Source organism: Acomys russatus, chromosome 2, assembly GCF_903995435.1.
Source record: "Acomys russatus chromosome 2, mAcoRus1.1, whole genome shotgun sequence".
NCBI lineage: Eukaryota > Metazoa > Chordata > Mammalia > Rodentia > Muridae > Acomys > Acomys russatus.
Window position 1 is genome coordinate 68,116,621 of NC_067138.1, and position 22,782 is coordinate 68,139,402.

Below are 22,782 nucleotides of genomic sequence, written 5' to 3' on the forward strand. Positions count from 1 at the left end.
GTCATCCAGGGAGAAGTGAAAGTATTGAGGTGAAAGCAGAAGGGTGAATATCTATACTTAATAATCTTAAAGGCAGGTGAAATGCATTAATGGTGAAATTTCTTGCTTCATGGGGGAGTGATCATTCTTGAAGTATTAAGCAATACCATCCATGTAATGATTTCCTTTTAGTTTTTTTTTTTTTTTTTTTACCCCCTAAACTTCTTAAGTAAAATTTCCAATAATTGTTGATATCACCTAGTTAAAGTCTTCCATCTTGGGACCTCAGATCACTTTATGTTTTTGCTTGTGACTGTCCTACAGTAGCTACTTGGGGCCTGGTTTTCCCTACTGGAGTCAGTTCTAGGTTATCTCTATTTGTGCCCCCGGCTCCTTGATTTCAGAGGGTAAGCTCTTGTAGAATGCTTCCTGGGTGAGAGAGTGACAGCTATGGGGAGTGCCCTTCACAACTGATTCTCTCATTATTCACTGGAATGGAGATTAGCTCATCCACTCTGATGGTCTTTAGGTTCTCTCTACTCAGTACCTAGTCTCATCCTACCGATTTCCTAGCTAAGGGCATGGATGCTCACCAATTTTCTCATGGCCAGCCAGTGGGTGATGGTATGGATTGCTCATTTAGGCAGCTTGAGTCCAGAGCCCATCTCTTCAACCATCACTAATTTCACTGTGGTTTACAGCATCACCGTATGTACCCCTGGACCAGGCACTAATCAGGCTAGTTCATCATTGAATTAAGTTGAGCAGGGCCTATTTCCTGGAGTTCATTCCGTAGAGATAGTATGCTTGCCCTTCAGCAAGAGAACGTGACAAATTAGGTTCCCATTTGATTTAGTTTCAGGCAGGTGAGACTGATGACTCACTTCCTGGGCCCACATTTCTGCCAGATGGGTGACTGAGTTCTCACACAGCCAAGACAGGCCTCTGTTTCTCAGTTGCGTCTCTATTTCCTGGGGTATTAGAGATTAAACCCAGGGCACAGCACAAGCTAGGCAAGGTCTGCCTTTAGCCCTCTTGTTACTTTTTATTTTGAGACGTTTCACTACTTGCCTTGGCTGGACCTTGTATTCACTCTATAGCCTAGGCTAGCCTTTATTTTGCAATTTGCCTGTCACTGTCTCCTGAGTAGCTGGAAGTACCAGCCTGTATCACTAAGCCTGGCTTCTCATGGCTCCTGAGGTTACATAGTGAGCTTTGAGTCAGCCAGAGATATGTGGTCTCTTCTATTAGTGAGACCCTATGGCAAAAGATGTAAAACAAATAAACTACTTGAAAAGTCTTCCTTGTCATACAGGAATGGAGGGTGGAGGAAATAGTGGATGCCCATCGAGCATTCGAATGTTGCTTTTGAAACGTCTTCTTTTTTTCTTTTTCTTTTCTTTTAAATTTTTAAAAATTTTATTATATATATTATTAATTTATTCATATTACATCTCAATTGTTATCCCATTCCTTGTATTTTGAAATATTCCATGAGCGCTTTGAGCTCATCGGCACAGGAGACAACTTCCTGAACAGAACACCAACAGCTCAGGCTCTAAGACCAACAATTAATAAATGAGGCCTCATAGAACTGAAAAGCTGTAAGGCAAAGGGCACTGTCAATAGCAAAGTGACAGCCTACTGACTAAGAAAAATCTTCACCGACCCTGCATCTGACAAAGGGCTAATATCCAAAATATATGATGAACTCAAGAAATTAAACACCACCAAACCAAATAACCCAATTAAAAATGGGGTACAGAACTAAACAGAATTCTCAACAAAGGAATGTTGAATGGCTGAGAAACACTTAAAGAAATGCTCAGTGTCCCTAGCCACCAGGGAAATGCAAATAAAAATGACTCTGAGATTCCATCTTACACCTATCTGAATGACTAAGATAAAAAACTCAAGTGACAGCACATGCTGACAAGGATATGGAGAAAAAGGAACACTCCTCCATTGCTGGTGGGAGTGAAAACTTGTACCGCCCCACTTGGAACTCATTCTGGCACTTTCTCAGAAAATTGGGAATAGTGTTACCCAGCTATAATACCCCTGGGCATATACCTGAAAGATGCTCCACCACCCAACAAGGACATTTGCTCAACTATGTTCATAGCAGCCTTATTCAATATAGCCAGAATCTGGAAACAACTTAGATGTCCCTCAACTGAAGAATGGATAAAGAAACTGTGGTACATTCACATTATGGAATACTACTCCGCTATAAAAAATAAGGAAATCTTAAAATTTGCAGGCAAATGGATGGAACTAGAAACGATCATCTAGAGTGAGGTAACCCAGATCCAGAAAGACACACATGGTATATACTAATTTATAAGTGGATATTAGCCACACAATATAGGATAACCACATTACAATCCACAGCCCCAAAGAAGCTAAATAACAAGGGGAACCCCAGGGAGGATGCTTAATTCTCATTCAGAAGAGCAAACAGACTAGACATCAGAAGTGGTTGAAGAGAAGGAACAGGACAGCAGCCTACCATAGAGGTTCTCTGAAAGACTCCACTCAGCAGGCCATTGAAACAGATGCTGAGACTCACAGCCAAACTTCAGGGAGGAGCACAGGGAGTCTTATGGACGAGTTTGGGGGATAGAAGAACCTGGAGGGACAGGGCCTCTACAAGGAGACCAATGGAGCTACCAAATTTGGGTGGGGGTGAGTGGTAGTGGTGCTGCTGCTGCTGAGACTGATGCACCAACCAAGGACCATGCATGGTGAGGATCTAGACCCTCTGCTCAGATGTAGTCAATGGGCAGCTCAGTCTCCTTGTGGGTCCCCTAATATGGGGAGTAGGGGCTACCTCTGATATGGACTCTAGTGTCCACTCATTGATCACTTCCCACTAGCAGGGTGGCCTTGCTAGGCCACAGAGGAAGAGGGTACAGGCAGTCCAGATGAGACTTGATAGGCTGAGGTCAGATGATAGTGGAGGAGGACACCCTCTTTCTGAGGACTAGGGAAAGAGGGGGAGAGGGGATGAGGAAGGGGAGGGAGAGAGGGTAGGATTGAGAGGTGATGAGGGGGTGGCTACAGTCAGGACGTAAAGGGAACAAATGAAAATAAATAAATAAATAATAACAATAAAAAGAAATATTCTGTGAAGCCAACAAATACTTGCCATGTCATTAATTATCTGCACCATGATTAACATCTGGGACTTGCTGATGACCTTCTCCTGTCGGTTCAGGTGGATCACCGTAGCTGTCCCATTGATTATGGTATTCTGGATGGAATATAAAGGTAGCTTTTCTGTGATGTCATTGCATGGGTCATCTCAGAACCTAGAACTCTCAAAGACTTTGAACCTAGTTTCACTTTTTGGGCTGTAACTAGGCAACTAGTTGGCTAACCAAGAACCTGAAAACCAAGGACTCTGGATGCAGAAGCCAATCCTTGGGTTCTTTTATCTAGATCTTATTCCTTTGTCATTAATTCTACACATTTGTTTACTCTCCTATCTCCCTGACCTCAGCAGAAACCATGCAAACTAAGTGACTCAAATCTAATTTCATTTTGGATTTTAAAGAAATTGTACTGTGTAGAAGAAGAGGACTAGCACCTTAATCCTATAATGAGCTTCCTGTAAATTCATTTTATGACTCACAGATTCCGTAAACTTTGCTGTTTTGTTCTAATGACTTAGAATATAAAGAAACTTCACTTTCACACAATCAGAGGTTGGCAGACTTTTCTGTAAGGGATAGAGGATGTTTTAGGATTTACAGACCACATATGGTTTTTGTAGCACCATCTTTGTGTTTACAATTTGTAAAAACTGTAAAAAAAAAAAAATCTTTGTGAGTGCGCGCGCATGTGCGCGCGCACACAAACACACAAACAAACAATAATTTAAGATTTATCAGAGTGGAAACAAAACAATCTGGCCATGACTTCTGTTCCTCAATCTGTCAGAGCAACAAGGACAGCAAAAATGTGGGAAATAGCTGGTTCTACAATAAAAGAAAAATGAGGAAAAACCCTTTGTTTGGGTTTTCCATGCCCCAAGTCCTGTGCTGATGGGGAGACAAGTGGGAGGATTCAGGTGCATACGCTAACTTGACCTTGGTCTGTCTTTGCTGGCAAGACTGAACCAGGAGTGGTCAAATAGCAATTTTTTTCCTAGCTAAAGGAGATAGCTCTGAATTAACTTTTAGATACAGCTAATTAATGACAAATGTCTGCCTAGTCCTCTGGTTTCTGGATGGTTCTGAGGCTGGGCCATACTTCTGTCTTCTGGTGCTAAGACTTGCATACACCCACAACATTTGCTGCTAAGCAGCTTGCCCAGCCTTAGGGCAAGGAGAGTCCAGAGGAGGACATACAGAAGCCTGTTTATTCTCAATTAGGATGTAGCAGCATTAAAAGCCAGAAAACAGTCAGGTTTACAAAAACTAGTGTCTTTTAGAAAAATGTCTGCTAGATTAATCCATAAATAGGAAAATTTTCTAGTCTCAGAAGGATGGTCCCAGTTAGGAACTTCTAGAATAAGAGAAATCTTGGCATTCCCTTTGGGCCCGACTGACTGCATTGTTTTCCCTAACGTGTGCTCACATGATTTTCCTAGGCTCATTCCCGACATTGTTATTGGCATCGTGAAAGTCTAAGACAATTTGGGGAGTGTTTCCTTACGAGAAGTCAGAGCTGTGTTTTTGTTATTATTGTTGTTAAATTTTGTTTGCTATTTAAAAAATTTAAACAGAGACATAGTCCTGAGAGAAAGCCAGGATTTTAAAAACTTAAAGATGTCAAGAAAACCAGCGAGTGAGAGTAGGAAGGAAATAAGTAGAGAGAGGAAGGAAGAAAAGGAAGGGGGGGGGGAGTGGTGGTAGAAGAAAAAGAACAAAAAAAGGCAATATTAAAATATAATCAATGCAAGAAGGTCAGGAGGGAACTGTAGACTAAGAGAAACAAGCAGGGCTTTCACTGTGTGGAACTAAGGAATGAATTCTCTGTGTTGCCCTAGTCCTTGCTATTCAAGTTCCACATGGACCTTGCTCTGAGGTGAAGACCTCACTGGCATCACCTGGGAGCTTGGTAGAGATGCAGGGCTTCAGGCTCTACACCAGGTTCCCCAACTAAGAAACGAATTCCGAGACTCTCTGTTAGTCCTGTCCATTCTGATGTTAAAAAAAAAATACCTCTATTAAGGTCCATTTCTAACTGAGCCTCTTTACAGGCTGGTGAATGAGCTCTGAGCTACCTCAGCATGGCCTGGGTAGGGCACACATTCCCAGACCCCACCCTGGACCTACTGACTCAGAACCTCTGAGGGTGAGGCCCAGCAGTGCATGCTTTAACAAGTAGCGTGCTCAAGTTTGAGAGAAATAACTGTAGATTTTAAACACAGCCGAACAAAACCACATCTGGATTGATTGAGGTTGGTCAGGTGCATCCCAAAGGCATGGGGGTGACCCTCAATACACTTAACCCCTTGGTGGCTTGGTGCTAATCCACCATGATAGAAACCACCTGCCACATTTCTGCTCCGCTCCAGCCAGTTACTAACCCTTTTGATTGCTGGATTTGGGGGAGATCCAGAGTGTCCCCAAGCAGGAACTTGTTTGACCTCAGTGAGGTAGGATGCAAAGATAGGGTAGTGACACCCAAAGCTATTAACCATCATGCATGGGTGTGCGTGTTGCTGTGGATCAAAGCCAGGCCTTGCACATGCTAGACAAATGCTCTACACTGAGCTGTTACCTCTCCAGCTTCCCATCATGCATTTTAATAATTTATAACCTAGTATGCCTGTCTCTGTGTGTATCTGCTGACCAAGGCCTGTTGGCAATGAGTGCAACAAACAACTGCTATTGTTTTTTGTTTTTTATTTTTTGTTTTTTGTTTTAGCCAGTGTTCCCTTTCCCTTGGCTGTCCTGGAACTCCCTTTGGAGAATAGGCTGGTCTCGAACTCACAGAGACCAACTTGCCTCTGCCTCCTAAGTGCTGGGATTAAAGGTGTGCATCACTATACCTGACATAAGGTTTTTAATACTGATAACCATAAAGCTAGTTATTTGTCAGAAAACACATGTGTTTGTGGGGCTGGAGAGATGGTTTAGCAGTTGAGGGCATCTGTGGCTCTTGCAGAGGATCCTGGTTCAGTTCTCAGCAGCCTCATGGCAGCTAACAACCTTTGTAATTCTATGGAATTGAATTCCATGGAACTGACTCCTCCTTTTCACCTCCTCATGTACCAAGCATGCGTATGATGCACATGCATACACACAATCAAAAAAAAAAAACAACCATTCACACAAAAATATAAATCTAAATTTTAAAAAGGAACTTAAAATTATATTTGTTTGGAAATTTATCATCAAAACGGGTATCTCTACAGAACTTGTTACTGGCAGTGATTTGTGTACTCTCAGGAACAAAACTCTATTACGTCCTCTGACCCAAGACCTGGGCAGGAGCTGTATTCACTGGCAGAGGCTCAAGGAGCCAAGATAGCAGGGTTGTCTGTCAATTATGACTATGGGTAGTGGGGCAAAAAGCAAAGCAAAGACCAAGGACTCAAAGAGAAACCAAGATGGAAACAACCATCCTCCTGCTTTGCTCAGCTCCTGCTGTGGACATGAAGGGAGACGAGAGGCTTTACTCAAGCAAATGAAAAGCAGTGCCAAGGGCAAAGTTTCTAAATGTGAGTTCTTTACAGTCTTGGCACAAAGTCGTTTTTCCATTATGTGCTTCAAGAGATATGATTATTTCGTGGTTCTTTATGTATTCTAATACTTTCCCTGGTATCAAATGGTAGCTTTAGTTTTCAAACTAACCTTGTGTGGGTAATGATATAAATATCTATAGTGACAAATCTAAGATAGAAATACATAAAGGAAAAAGATGTACCTAACCATTCAATAATCAAAATACTACTCAGGCACGGTGTCACTTTGGAAACCAAGGCAGGAGAACTTTTTGTTTTAGGTCAGCTATGTAGAAAGACTCTTTAGGAGCTGGGGCTATGCATGCCTGTAATTCCAGCACGTGGGAGGCAGAGGCAGGCAGAGCTCTGTGAGTTCAAGGCCAGCCTGGTCTACAAAGCTAGTCCAGGATAGGAGGACTGCACAGAGAAACCCTGTCTTTGGGGGGGTGGGGCAGGAGACTCTGTAGTATTTTTCAAATTTATTTTGTGGGTGAAGAAAGACGTGATAAAAAATAGTTTTCTCCAGCCAATTTACCATCAAACTTTCTCCATTACCTTATGCTATTGCTCATAGAAACTACTAGAAGTCAAGTGTGATAACACAATTTAAGGCATTTCCAAGTGATTTATATCTCTATTCCTACTTCAGACTAACATATAGTTATTACATAGTTCATTAAAATATAAAAGCTGGACACCCAGCACCAACCCCTCCTAGAGGTGTCGGGCAGCGGAAGCCACGATGATGAACAAATATGTGATGGAGAGGTGGGAAAAATTAAAAAATGCATCAGTGAGTGCGCTATGGAGAGGGCCAAACTGGAGATGTGATGGTGATAGAAGAGAGGGAGAGGGCTGCGGTTGGCATGCTGTCATTGCCCAGTAGGGTCAGTGGGATGCTGTACAACAGCCTGGAACAGATACAGACTCAGACAGCCTCCCCACTTCCGCCCCAACCCCATGGCCCAGCCTGCTGATCTCGGAATCCCTCAAGAAAGGCTCACTCTTTGGATTGGGCCTCCTTGAAGGACCACTGTGGTCCATGATGCCACCAGATGTCTTGGGTGTCTATGGTTCATGCTGCTGCCTCAGGACTCAATGGAGCCTGAGATACATATATGGATATATGCGATCTGTGCTGCTGACTTATGCCTTGGTATTGTTCTTGGGCTTTGCTGCCTCAGGGAGCCATGCTGATCTAATTGGCATATATAGCTACCTGAGGCCATGTTGAGGCTTGTGGTCCTTTCAGCTTCTGAGGGCCATGAGTGGGTCGGTGGTCCCAATATGGCCGGTGGCTGATGTTAGCACAGTAGCCCATGCATATGTCCACTGTAGTATGGACTATAGCTTGAATCCTTGTTGATGTCTGTGGGCATGGGAGAGCTGGCTCAACCCTCCCAGGCTACATGGCTCTCCTCAGTTGATGGCTTCTAGCAAGGATTCAGGTAGAGAAAGACTTATTCTCCCTTGGGGGCCTGGACACTAGGAATTTGACCATGTTCCAGTGAGTATATATATGGACAGCAAAAATGGACTTCCCCCAGTTTATTCTTTTTTTGGGGGGTTAGGGTCACAGGGAAAGGGGGCAGACATGAGGGGACTGGGAGGTGAGCTCTATTGGGGTGCATGATGTGAGATTCTCAAATAACAAGTTTAAAAAAAAGTTAATACCATTACTTTTCCTTTGTAAACTTTTCTTAGCACCGAAAAAATTATGAAAATCATCAGCCAGGCATGGTGGAGCACAACTTTAATCCCAGCACTCCAGAGGCAGAGGCAGGTGGATCTCTGTGAGTTCAAGGCCAGCCTGGTCTACCGAGTGTGTCTATCTGTTACACCTGTCTCAGAAAGCTCCCCCCGCCCCCACCCAAAGACATTAGTGTTAATATGTGACACACAGAAATGGGATAAATGTCTGAAAACGGAGGTTCGCCAATGTAGAACAGGTTTGAGCTGAAGTGTAAGAAAATTGGAACGAGATAAAGAGACCAGGCTTAGACTGCAGAGGGACTTCAAAGGGAGGACTCTGAAGCTCGTAAGCAACAAAGAAGGGTCTTTGAGTGTTCCTGAGTAGGACAGTGCGGCAACCTGTGCCATGCTTCATAAAGGACAAGTGTGATGATGATATAGACACAGCAAGGCATGCTGGGAGTTGCAGACTTTGCGAGAATGAAGACTTTTACTAGGACAGCCATGCAACAGAAGACAGACTCCACCTATTGTTTTTAAATTATCTGTATTACCAGTATGATCACTATGTCTGGCTAGCAATCAATCAAGACACTGACACTTGTTGTATTTTAAAACAGTTAACCTGGGGCAGGGCAGACATTAATGCTCTAAACTACTTCCCATAGTGGGGCAGGTATGGGATCTCTGCCTCAGTCCCACGCCATCTGCTTCCAATAACTTCTATCAAGCTACCTCCCATCCATAATCCCAGATACTTGCTAATGTTCTTCATCTGGGCCAAATCTCCATCCAGGCCTGCCATGTGCTTCTCTTCCATGTAACCCATGGTGGCCTTCCTCTCCTCCTCCGGTCTTTCTCCTTCCTCCTTGTGGTGGTCTTTTTCTTTCTCCTCTCGGGACTCTCTCCTCTGGTTCCTTCTTCTTCTTCTTCTTCTTCTCCTTCTTCTTCTTCTTCTTCTTCTTCTTCTTCTTCTTCTTCTTCTTCTTCTTCTTCTTCTTCTTCTTCTTCTTCTTCTTCTCCTCCTCCTCCTCCTCCTCCTCCTCCTTCTTCTTCCCAGAATTCCTCTCTCTCCTTCTTGGGACCCTTAGCCACACTTATCTCATCTGCCCTGCCCAGGTGCGATGGCTTCTTATTAATTAGCATCAAAATACATCAGACCATCCCCCAACATCCACCTCTAAGGCAGAAATGACAGTACAGACCCTGCAAATGTTTATCAACTTTCTATGTACTCCAGGTATTTAAAGAAAACAAAAGGGTCAGAGATGCCCACCACGGTCAGCCTTGCAAAACTAGTCACTGATCAAACTGCGAATGTGGATTGTTACATACCTCTTCGGAAAATTAAGCCCCAAGGAATACTGTCTTCATCATTATCTCTCCCTTACATTCCCATGGCTCTGGTCTGTCCATTCTTGGATGAGGAGTCCAAAAGCAGTTACTGCTCATTTGCTTTGTCATATAGGCAGCCTCTCCCCACCCCAGGTCATAGGAAGGGGGAGATCCTACTTGAGCCCTTTACACTGAAGGTCTCTGTCACCTGTTGTGCAGCCAAACTCCCCTCACAAACCCTTTCTGTCCCGGACAGCAGCTGTCAAGGATGGTGCACCCAGGTCATAAGGACAGCCACTAAATGTGGAGTGTGTTCAGCAATACATTTTCATCAGAAAAACATCTTTTAAATCATGCAAATATTTCCCCTGACAGCACCCTGCTCTAGGAGCTCTGACTGAGTCGTAGAACGGAGAGGCACACCATTCCCCTCCTGGAGTCTGGGTGTTCTTTCCCTATGAAACACGCTCTGAGCATGTCACTGTGACCAACTACCCATCAAGAAGCATCCTTAATGGAGGAACGATTTAGTCTGGCTCCTAACACAGCTTGCTCACAATTTGGTGAACCAGGAAGCAAATGGCTTATGGCTAGAGCCAGAGAGAACTCTCAGCTTTATCTCTACCCTGCCAGCTCAGCCTCAAGTCCACAGCCTTTTAAATCAGCCCACCAACCACGAATTCTTCAAATACATGAGCCTGCGGGAGACATTTCTCATTCAGTCCAGAGCAGCCCTGGTCTCAGCAACCACATTCTGATCTTCAAAGGATTTTTGTTTTGTTTTGCTTGACAAGTGCATTCTGGGTGGTATGGCCAGAAAACGATTTTTTTTTTTTTTTTTTTTTTTTTTTTTTTTTTTTTTTTTTTGACTGGGAAGGAACTTCTTAGCCCCTGGTCATCTCAAGGAACTTTTTTCAAGTGAATTTAGGAAACTGGTACAAAGTGGTCCCTATCCTATGGACCACTGCCCTGCATAGCACTGACAAGACTGCACAGAATGCTTATTCCTGGTGAAGTGTTAGCTGCCAATGACAGTCTTATTATTCTTGGGTTCAGCACAAGGTGCCTGCTTCTGCAAACGACCTCTCGCTAATATTTACAGAAGAGTCCCTATCTTTTGTTTTATTTTGTTTGAACTTCTGGCTATCCTCCTGCCTCTGCCTCTGGAGAGCTGAGCTTGCAGGCATTGCATCATCACACCATTCTTGAATCGCTCTGTTTTCTGTCATACAAAAGCAACTGGAGGCAATACACAGATAGGCATGGCTGTGTTTTAAAACTTTGTTTCTAAAAACACACTGGCTCCTGGATTTGCCTCAGGGGTCTTCGTTTGATGGTGCATGTCCCAGAATAAGATACTATTGGTCAAAAATTACAACAACACCCAAAGACACACACAAAATAAACAGGAGAATCGCTATGTGTCCAGCAGGACACACAATGGCTTATCACCGACGGGTGCTTGGGGATGCCTGGGATGAATCGTAAGTGGCCCTGCAGATAAGACTGGGGTGCCTCAGAAGTGAGTTACAATCACTTCTATGTTAGCATACAACCCAATGTAATTCATTATGGCATTTTCACACACATGTCACGGCACACTGTCCCTGCTGTTGCCCCTTCCCCCTTTCTGCCTCTCACTGGTCCTCTCACTCTCCCCAGTGAGTCTTTTACTCTCTCTTTCACCCTCTTTCTTTAAGATTTCTCCCTGCTTCTCCTAGTTCCCTCCTACTTTCATGACCTCATCCCCAAATAGAGTTAAGTCTAGACCTTTGTCTGAGAGGAAACATGTTATTTGGCTTTTTGATTCTGGCTTATTCACCCAAAGTAATGATCTTCAGTTTCCTCCATTTTTTTCTACAAATATCATGATTTCATTTTTCTTTATACCTTGAAAATGATTGCATTGTGTACACGTGGTGCATATTCCTTATCCGCCACCGATTGATGGACAACTAGGCTGGTTCTGTGTCTTGGCTGGTGTCAATGCTGCAGCAGCAAACATGGTGTACCAGTGTTTGTGTGGTCCCTTGGGAGTATACCAAGGAGTAGCACAGGTTTGGTCATAGTTGCAGAAATGAGTAAAATGGATTAAAAGAGCCCACTGGTTATTTATGAATCTTACTGCAGAGAAATAGAGGGCATTTTCCATTTCCCATTTCTTTCTTTTTTCTGTCTGTCTGTCTGTATTTCTTTCTTTCTTTCTTTTGTTTTGTTGTTGTTTTTGAGACAGGGTTTTTCTGTGTAGCCCTGGCTGTCCTGGAACTTGCTCTGTAGATGAATCTGATGTCAAACTCACAGACATCCCTCTGCCTCTACCTCCAAAGTGCTGGTAATTCTATTTTTGTTTTTTGAGGAACCTCTACACTGATTTTGATAGAGTTTTCCCACTTTTCTATTGTCCCAATTCTTAATGTGCCTGGAGGGTTTTCATGTTAAGTGGGTATAATTTAAATTTGCATTGTTTTATGGAAAAATGATTGACCACCAACTTCATTCCTGGCCGCCTCTGTGACAGAAATGAAGAACGCCCTTCGACCTCTCATGGGTGGGTTTTTCTCACTCACAGGTGTTTGTCTTCAGCTCTTTTCTCTTAAACACTGGCACTCCCTGAGCTAAGTCAAGCTGTTCTGAGAACTTGCCCAGATCAAGAGATCCTTCTGGGCATGTCGTGGAGGATGAGATCACCATCAGAATCTGTACATCTAGTACACAGCTCTTCTGGGTGTGACTGGGCACTGTCCACCTGCTGAGGGCATGAGTGGTGCATACATAGGTAGAGGAAGGAGGCCCTCACCTCTCAGCCTCACTGAATACCTTGGCTCATCTTTTCTTGACCTTGCATTATGATTTGCCCTGTTCCTCATCCGGAGACTCAGTCTAAAGGACCAATCTGAGCCTGTTGCTGGAAGATTGTAAGACTTCTCACACTTGATAAACCTGTGAGCCAGTTCAATAAAGACACACACACACTCACACACACACAAAGTGTCACATGTGCACACACACACACACACACACACACACACACAGAGTTCTCTTTCTTAGAAGAGCCTTGCCTACTCATTCCCCCATATCCCACTTGGCTTTTGTTTGCTCTGTAGTCTGTGCTGCCTACTCAGACTCTATAAAGAACTACTACCTAATCTAAGTATTACCAGTCATTCCATTCCTCATGACTTTGGCCCACTCCAGACCCAACCCTGTTTTACAGTGGTTAATCCAACAAATGGGTGGATGCAGATGCAACTGAGTTCTGAGGATCAAATGATATCATCTGTGGAAATGTGACTGTCAGCCATGCACCACTTTCACAGACACAGGAGATTACTATTACCATTCGCTTAACACCAAGCTCACAGTCACTGGGTGCTTCTACTGGGGGATGATGATGACTAGTTAAAAGAAAATAGAGCCTGCATCTTAATCCAGAGAATTTACAGTATAGAACAATTTGGTTAAGCTAAAAATTCTTTACAACCCTCTACCATGCTTTTGTGCACATGTATATGCAATGTGAAGACAAAGCAGTAAATTTTCTTCTTCTTCTTCTTCTTCTTCTTCTTCTTCTTCTTCTTCTTCTTCTTCTTTTTCTTCTTCTTCTTCTTCTTTTTCTTCTTCTTCTTCTTCTTCTTCTTCTTCTTCTTCTTCTTCTTCTTCTCTTCTTCTTCTTCTTCTTCTTCTTCTTCTTCTTCTTCTTCTTCTTCTTCTTCTTCCTCCTCCTCCTCCTCCTCCTCCTCCTCCTCCTCCTCCTCCTCCTCCTCCTCCCCCTCCTCCTTAGTGCTGGGATTACCGGCATGCACTACCATGCTTGTCTAGGCCTATTTTTGGAAGCCTCCTGATATGGTTTGGACATGATATGGTCCCCCTAGGCTCATGCACCTAATCACTTGGTTTCAAGCTGACAGTGCTTTTTGGGAAAGCTTTAGGGCATGGAGCCTCACTGGAGGAAGTGGGTGTCACTGGGGACAGCCTTGAAGCTATAGCATTTGGGCCCCACTTTCTGGTCTCTGCTTCTTAAATGCAGATGTAATGTGATGATCTAGCCTCCTGCTTCTGCCACCATGCCTTCACTGCCTGCCGCCATATCTTCCTCACCATGGTAGACTGTGTAACCCCTGGAACTGTCAACCAAAATAAACCTTCTCTCACTTAAGTTGCTGCTATAGGGCAGCTGATCACAGAAACAGGAAAGGAAATAAAGATGGCCTACCCTTCCTCACCACCCAGTGCTGGGATAGAGTACACACCTGCTCAGTAAATGCTCCACCACCAGCCTGCATTCCCAAACCGCTAGCTCTTGTATAATCAGTTTCCTAGGAACCGCTGGACCTGTCATTTCTCAACTTAGTTCTGCCTGGGCCACATGCTATTGTGGTGGTTGAATGGACCCCATGGACTCATATATTTGAATACTTGATCCGCAATGAGTGGCATTGTTTGGGAAGGACTTGCTGGAGGAGTTGTGTCACTGGAGGCAGGCTTTGAGGTTTCAAAAGACTTAGGCCATCCCCAGTGTGCTCGCTTTGCCTTCTGTGTATGGATCAAGATGTGAGCTCTCAGCTATTCCTGTCCCCGTGCCTTTGCTCTGCCCACACGGACTCTAACCCTCTGAAACCATGAGCCCAATTAAACACTTTCTTTTCTAAGTTGCCTTGGCCATGCCGTCTCGTTGCAGGATGGAAAGCTAACTAAGACAGTTATTGTCTAGCTTGAGAACAGCATCAGAGTCTGCTGGGCATGGGAAGGATGGAAAGGGCACCGTCCATGATTCCAAGTGTGGTTAGCATGAATACATCTTGAACAAAAACACTCATAGGAATCTCCCTTGGCATTGGAGTTGGTAATTAATCACCCACCTCATAACGTGGAGACAGACTGGTATTCGGACAGAACTCTTTATACACCTCTCCTCCACTCCGTCCCTTCTCCTTCTCTTCTCTCCCTTTCTTTCATTTCTCTCATCCAATCTACCTGCTAATAGATAAAGATAAGACACCATCACTCACAAAAATGGAAAACTATACATGTTGAAATTTCAAAATGAAATACCACATTGTAAGCGAAAGCATGGGAGGATTACAGCTAGGAGGAAAGAACAGGATTTAGGGAAACAGGGTTTTAGAGAATGGACTTCCATCTCACTGTGAGGAATTTTGTCTTCACGATAACTGGTTCTCCCACAGACGGTATGATGGTGTTAGGAGTGTGAGCAGTACTCTCTGATGTCCATCACGCTAGACTGTTGCCCCGATGGGTGTGTGGTGACAAGCATGTCATAAGCACGTCTGACTGACACAGGATATACATAGGAGCATGGACATCTGCTAGGGAAAGGCAGAAGCAAATGCTGGAAATAATTCCTCAACATGAAATCCAGAGATGTTATACGCGTAGGAATCAGTGCCAAGAAGCAGAAGAACAGTTTTTTGGGGGAAAAAGAGCAGTGTTAAAGGAAGATAAAGAGGAGAGAAGGAGAAGCTCTCAAGCCTGCACGGCATGAAGCATCCTCACTGGAGTCTGGGAAGGGAGGGGCCACAGCGTTTGAGGAAGCACGCCGTCCAGTGGTTGGGCCAGCAGGCACTCTGCCTACCTCTTTGCACCCCACCACTTTAATCTGTTCAACTTTGATTTTATTGCTTTTACATAATACAAAATTACTGAATTTGGATAGGATTGTGTGTGTGTGTGTTTGTGTGTCTGTGTATTTGTGCATGTGTTCCTAAATGTTTCTGCCCAAGAGAGAATGCAGTCACTATGGCAAAGCCATAGGGAGGAGAACAACAATTCCTCAGTCAATACCATAAAATTTTGCTATAAAAAATGGATAATGAGGAAATATTGTCAGGAAAGCAACCCGGAAGGAGACAGTGTCAGAGAGTGGGAGTTTACTATTTGACTGAGTGAGGATCCAAAAGGGTCAATTTGGACCATGTGATTACTGCTTCTTCATACCATCTTCTCTTTGTATGTGTGTGTGTGTGTGTGTGTGTAGGTGTGCCTAGGTGTGGCATATGTATTTGTGTATGTGCGTGCACACAAGTACATGAGTATGCATGCTTGCATTGCATGTGTGTGGAGCTCAATCTTTGACATTTGGTATCTTCCTCAATCATTCAATTTTTGTTCACCGATTCACCAGAATAGCTAGGCAGGGATCCACCTATTTCTGGCCCCTACTCAGGGCTGCGAGATAGAGACGGGACATACCTGGCCTTTTATGTATGTGCTGGGGGTCCAACTCAGATTCTCATACTTTGATGGTGCAAGCATTTTACTGATTTAGCCTTTGTTCTTCCCCCTTCCTTGCTCTCAGAGACATTTGCAAGCAGATTTTAAAGCTCGTTTCTGACCACACAATTGTGCCTTCAAAGCCACTGTTGTAAGAGTGAAGCGCAGTGTGTGCTCACAGCCTCTTAGACATCCCAGAACTGCGCAGTGGGGGTTGCTTTAACGTAGCTGCTCTTCTTGAGTAGATAGAGGCTCTAACAGGCAGGAGAAGCCGTGAGCCTGGAGGAAGAAGGAAGGGCTGAGGTTTGGTTTTCCACTCTCTCTCGGATGATGATGTCACTTTGGTAACTCTCACGTAGCCTGAAGCCTTAACTCTTAGATCTGAAAATGAAGGCAGACCCTGGTCCTTAACGATGCTCAGCACCGAGCTAAGGTCTCTTCTGAGCGTTGCACTGTGGGAGGGAGGGCCTGAAGAGCCCCCATTCACTGTGGAGGCTCTAGAGAGGACACATGATCTGAAGCAGGAGCCAATGAGAAAAAGGAAGAATGATCATACCAGCAACAGAAAGACAAAGACATGGTGGAGGGTGGAGGCCAGATACTGCTGTGTGTTTATGTGAGTCACCGGAGAACAGATGACGAGGCCAATGTTGGGTGGAGAAGGCAGTTTGGATGTGTGAAAGCAGATGAGCCTGTTATAAAAGGCAAAGAGAAGCTCTCACCTGACTGCTTGTTCTCATAGTCTCTGCTTGGCTCTTAGGGAAAAAAAATCAATCAAGAGGGTGCTGTCAGATTTAGTGTATCAGTGCACAATGAAAGGTGATTCATTAGAAACAAAACAAAACAGCTGGGTGCACCTGTGATCCCAGCACTCGGGAGGCAGAGGCAGGCGGATCTTTGTGAGTTCAAGGCCAGCCTGGTCTACAAAGCAAGTCCAGGACAGCTAAGGCTACACAGAGAAAGCCTGTCTTGAAAAACCAAAACCAAAACAAAACAAAAACCCACAAAACAACAAAAACAACAAACAACTAACCAAACGAAAATTCCTGCTTTGGAAGCTCAGAGTTTCAGATAACTAATGCAATGCTTCTTTCCTTTGTTTTTATTTATGGCTACTGAGTGTTTTTCCTGCACATGTGTCTGTGTGCCAAGTGTGTGCCTGGTGCCTGTGGAGGCCAGAAAATGTGGATCTGCAGGGAGTGGAGGGACAGATGATTGTGAGCTGTCATATGGGTACTGGGAATCAAACTTAGGTCCTGTGGAAGAGCAGCCAATGCTCTTAATCGCTGAGCCGTCTCTCCAGTCCAGTTTTTTAAAGAACAAGGCCTCAGACAAAAACATCACAATGCTTTCGTAGGTGTAGAAAATACCCCTGGAGAGTTGGGTGATTAGTTCACCTGACTTTGTAAGTTTTCACATGCCAAATATCATAGTGAGACAATGATAGACACTGGAGGTTTAGTTTGATCAATTTTATTGAATCCAGGTTTGTAGGAGGCATCATTAAATTCTCATACACTTACTCTATGCCTTTTGGTTGTGAGAGGCATGCTCATTTCAGGGATGTCAAAAAGGAGAAATACTTTTTGAATGAATAAAACACGATCATTGGCTTAACTCTGTGGAAAAGTATGATTAAGATTTGAGCTGATTCGGACACTAATCTGGGGGTGTATGGTGGGGTACCTCTGGCTTAGGTTTCATTAGTCTTCAATATTTTCTAATACCTGGGCCTGAGTACTGAACACAGGCCTGTGAAACTCAGTGAGGCGGGCCTATTTCAGTAGGGGCACCAGAAAGAGAGGCTAGGACAATAGAATATTTTGGTCACTAGATTTCAGGGACCATTAGGCCAAGAATGGGGGCCGGGAGGGTTCTGCAGTTCCAGTTGCAAGCATGGGGTAGTGCTTACATCTCAGTGTTGGTCCTTCCTTCTTTCTTCCTGAAAGAGGTTTGGAAACATTAAGGCTCCAGATCCACATACTGGCTGTGCTGCCCTCTGGGAGGGGAGTGTCTCAGCTTCAGACATCATTGTGATGGCTACTGTGTAGGCTCCATCAGTTTAACCCACTTGGGTGGATCCTGTGTGGAGTTGAGCAACCAGAGCTCGGAGCCTAGTCTCATGAACTGTTAGTGTGACCATGGACACGGGGAAGCATTCCTATGGAGGGAAACTGACGGCCAGAGCAGGTTGGGTGAGTACCTTAGTGTGAACCCTGCTCCCGTGACACCCACAGGAGAGGGAGACATTTGAACAGCACTTTGTTCAAGTCACATGGCTGGTAAGGTCCAGGTCAGGATTGATGTGGGCGGCGGAGTTCCAGAACTCTGCATCCATAAATAAGAAAAGAAACCTTGCTATTAAAGATGGCCAGACACATAAACTAGACAGCCTGCAAGGAGAGGTGTGCTTTAATGCAGATGTTGTTTGAAGTGCTACGAAGCCCAAAGGATGAGATGGTTAGGTTCAGGGAGTGAATCAGCCACGTTGTCATTTTTAAGAAATGACACGTTTTATTGCTCAGTAGTTTCAGAGCTTGTATCCATGGAGTCAAAACTTTTCTAATGAACAATTAGGTGGTTAGGGGATAAAAGAGAAGGAAGAGGTTTTTTTTCTTTTTTTCTTTCTTTTTTTTTTTTAATGGGCAGCAGATGCGGCATAGCTTTATTTATGAGGTTAAAAGCCCTGAGCATAGCAGTAAACAGTGGGCAGTGATGGAAGTGGAAGTGCCTTTGACAAGGTGAGTGCTGCAGAGGAGGAGGTGGGCTGCAATACTCCAGAGCAGGCTAGCCGCTTGCACTGCAAGCCTCACAAGGCAGTGCTTTAATGCAGCTTATGATTTACCTTTGGATAGAGTAATGTTCACTATCAACCCCTTCCAAAACCCAACATTACTGTGACCTGTGGCTGTGTGTAGTGTCTTTTGGCACATGATGAACCAAGGCAGTCTCCATGGTAACCATCATCAGTTGTATCATTCAGATCTATTCTGTCTTTGACACTGGAAACACGTTATAAAAACAGAATTAACAAGTCAGGTTTCTGGGGAAGTGCTACAGCCTTGCCAGGGGGAAGTACATCATGGGGGGGGAGCAGGCTTTGAGAATTCATAGGCTCACCCTACCTCCAGGCTGCTCTGTCCTTGATGGCTGCAGATGGGATTTCTCAGCTTCCTGCTGCCATTGCTTCTCCCCACCTATGGACTCTCCCTTTGGAACTGCAAGCCACAGTAAACTTTTTCTTCCATTGAAAAAAAAAAGTTGCTTTGCTCCAAGGGGTGGGAAAGCCACCTATGTGTTTGTATGTCTATATAAACACAAAACATCTAGACTATTCCATTGTTTAGTAATATAACTTTCCTGGAAACTCCCCAGAATGGTTTTTTTTCTTTAAATTGCATGAACGATTTCTCCCCACTAAGTCTTATTTTACTTTTCCTCACAGTTTATTGTAGGTTTGCCAGAGGCCAAATGTTACCAAGGATAAACGGATAAAAAACACACAATGCTTCCCTTGACAGCGCTGACATGGACTGCATTCAGGATCGGAGTGGAGCGGTAACCAGTACTGGTCAACGGGTAAGCAGAGGTGGGTGGAAATTGTTATGTGGAAGAAGGCAGAAGGAACAAAATGAGTCAAATGCATGAATGTAAATCTCTCCAAATGCAACATTAGGAGAGAAACCAGAAAGAATTATCTGCAGTAGTTTGTAGCCTTTCCAGTCTAAGAGGGAGGGTACGAGGGACAGCAGCACTGGGAGCGGAGGGAGCTAACTGTCCCACTCTTGTGTACTTTAGGCACATTTTAGTCCCAGTTGTGGCTTTGGATCCTGAACTCTTAGGAGGTCGATTAACATGGTTGAAATCTAAAGCCTAAGCGAACAGTCTGCAGCAGGAGCACCAACGGTCTAGTTAGCGTCACCTCAGGGCACGTGCTTACGTGTGGTTCAGAAGAGGTTGGTGAGGTTAGACAGCTGTTCGGTGGGCTGGAGCGTGAAGACTAGGGTCCTGCTGCTTGTACGGGGAGAAGTGTGACCCTGTGTAGTAAACATCAGTGGAACTACAGAACTAGCAAAATAGTATAGTACTTCAGTGGTGTGGATGAGATCAGGATACAAATAAGGGAATGTGCCTTCCTGTGTTTATTCGGTAGGCTTGGCAGCCTGTGCAGGATAAGGCATCAGTGCCAGCTTCTGCCTGTTTTCCCTTCCACACTTCCAGCATGCAGGACTCTCCCCAATACAGAAGTAAAACACCGCCGTGCCCGAGTCTCTAGGATCTGGGTCTACATTTGGGACCTGTTTGGTTAGCAAGCTGGGCAGTGAGTCAACACCATGGCCATGGATTTGTTTGGATGGTAATAAATAGATTTGTGGTGTGTGTGTGTGTGTGTGTGTGTGTGTGTGTGTTATCAGCTTTACTGATTTTCTTGAGACTTAATATAATACACACGCACGGAAGCACACACGCACAGAAGCACGCGCGCATACACACACACACACACACACACACACACACGCATACACACTGTGTTTTCATTTAATGTTGGGGTTGGGACCTATGTTTATTTGTCTGTTCTACTCATTGTTATCACTGACTAAAAGGGACCATGGGACAGAGAAGGGCAGAGTTCATTTTTTTAACCATCCTAGATCAACTGGCCTTGTTGTATAGCAAAGTCGACAGTACCTGGGACCTCAGGGGAGATAATCCAGTCAGCTTAAACTCCTGCCTTGCAAACACAAGGATCAGAGTTTGAGCCTCAGAACCCACATTAAAGAAGCCGTGAGTGTAATCATAGTCGGGAGTGTTTGTAATCTCAGTTCTGAGTGGGCTGGAGAGAGGAGGACTCCAGTGGTTTGTTTACCAGCCAGCCTAATTTACTTAGTGAGTTTCAGGCCAGTGGGAGATCGTGTCTCAAAAACTGGACAGTGACTTAGGAGTTACTTCCAAGGTTGTCCTTTACCCTCCACGTGTACATGTGCGTGCACACACACACATATACATGTACACATAAGCATGTACCCATAAGAGCACAAATGTAGGAAGAGTATTGTGAGGGCGGGGTCGTGATGGTGGAGCTAGGTGGGACCAGAGAGAAGAGGGAGGTGGAACAGTAAGGGAAATACCTTGTGTAAAGGCCTCTGGAGGAGAGGCTATGGCAGTCAGAGATTCGAAGCTGAGGCCGTTCAGCCGGAGGACCTCTTTGTTTTGCAGTTCTGACTTCTAGAACATTTAGGCCATCCTTTAAACACAGCCTAGGGGCATTTGGTGGGACTCTCTCCTAAACCAGAGATGCCTTGTGATTAAGACGTTTTCCTTTGCAAACACTAGACACAAGGCTGTAATAACACGCCACCACACTAATAAATCTTCCACGAGGTTGAAAATGCCGAGGTCAGAGCCCAGCTAAGGTTTGTTCCCTGGAAAGGGTGCTGCCGATGGTCTAGCTGAGCCTGACCTTGGATTTGGCATTGCCCCTCCCCCCAGCCCCCCCCTCCCGTGGGCGTGACTCCCGCTTCTGTGTTCTTAGGTGAAAACAGGAGCTTTGCAGAATGTGCTGAGACACGCTGGGGAGGGCTGGGCACGAGGCAGGAACAAGAAGAACCGACAGTAAAGGATTTATTTGGTTACTTATAAAGTGACAGGCGTCCACAGAGCTTTGAATCCTCACAGCTTTATGCGATTGTGTAGGGAACAATTCGTTTTAGATGAGAAAGCAGAACACAGACTTTAAGCTGAGCCAAGCAAGACTTCGGAAGTGTCTCCGCTCTAACCATGTCATACATCCACAGGAATCAATTTGAAGACTGTGGTGTCCTTGGGAAATGCACGCTTGTAGCCTTTTTTGTGGTCCTTGCCTCAGTCTCTCCTATCAGGTTTTTCTAGTTTGTCCCTGGCCTCTATTACCTTTCGCGACAGGATACACTTTAACCTAAAGAAGCAATTAACCTCCCTTGAACCCTGCTGGGAAAGTAAAAAGATCCAGCAGACCAGATGAAAGGAGGAAACTTAAAGACTGACTGAGGAGTGGGTGTGTAATTAGACAAGCTTAGGACCTGGGACTTATGAGACTCACTCGACAGGGGGGGGGGCAGTTGGGGGGGTTGGGGGGAATAGAGGGGTGGGGAGATGTAGGGGGAGTGGGGGGCTGGGGATATGGGGGGCTGGGGGTTGGGGGGCTGAGGGCGGGGACTGGGGCCAGGATCCAAGGTTCCTCAGAAGAGGAGGGTCTGCAGTGCTCTGCTTCTAACTGGCCAGACACCCAGGAGCCTGTCTCTTGGGGTACCTGTTTCCAGGGCACCACGCTCTTCAAAACCCTGAAGTATTCAGATTCCGTGGCCCAATGACATGTATCTCAAGTGGCTTTGGCCACTGGGTTCTGCAGTTGAGAGCCTGTGCCTGTGCTTCCCTGCAGCCCTGTGTTCCTGCAGTTGGCTCACTGCTTTTCGTAGTCATGGCCAGAGACTGCTTGTTTGATCAGGTCTCACACAAGCCCAGGCTAGGGTTTCCTGGAATTGGCTCATCTAGCAAGAAAAAGAAAGTTGCTGTCACTGCCTTAAAGCCTTCTAGGAGAGTACTGTAGTAGCCATCATCTAAGGCTTGTTGCTATGCTGGTTGCTAAGGAAGTCCCAGAAAGTGATTCTGGTAGGACTTGGCTGGAACATTTGAGATATTTTAAGTATCTGTCTCTCCTCTCACTGAACCCTTTACCAGAGAATATATAGGTACAAATGGGTGAGCTATAGGGACAGTTTAATGTTTGATTCATAGATACCTTTGTTTAGTCATCAGGCAGTTTCTTCTCATGCACACAGCTGTGTACCACCAAGCCAGGCTCTCTGGCATCATATTAAACTAATAGT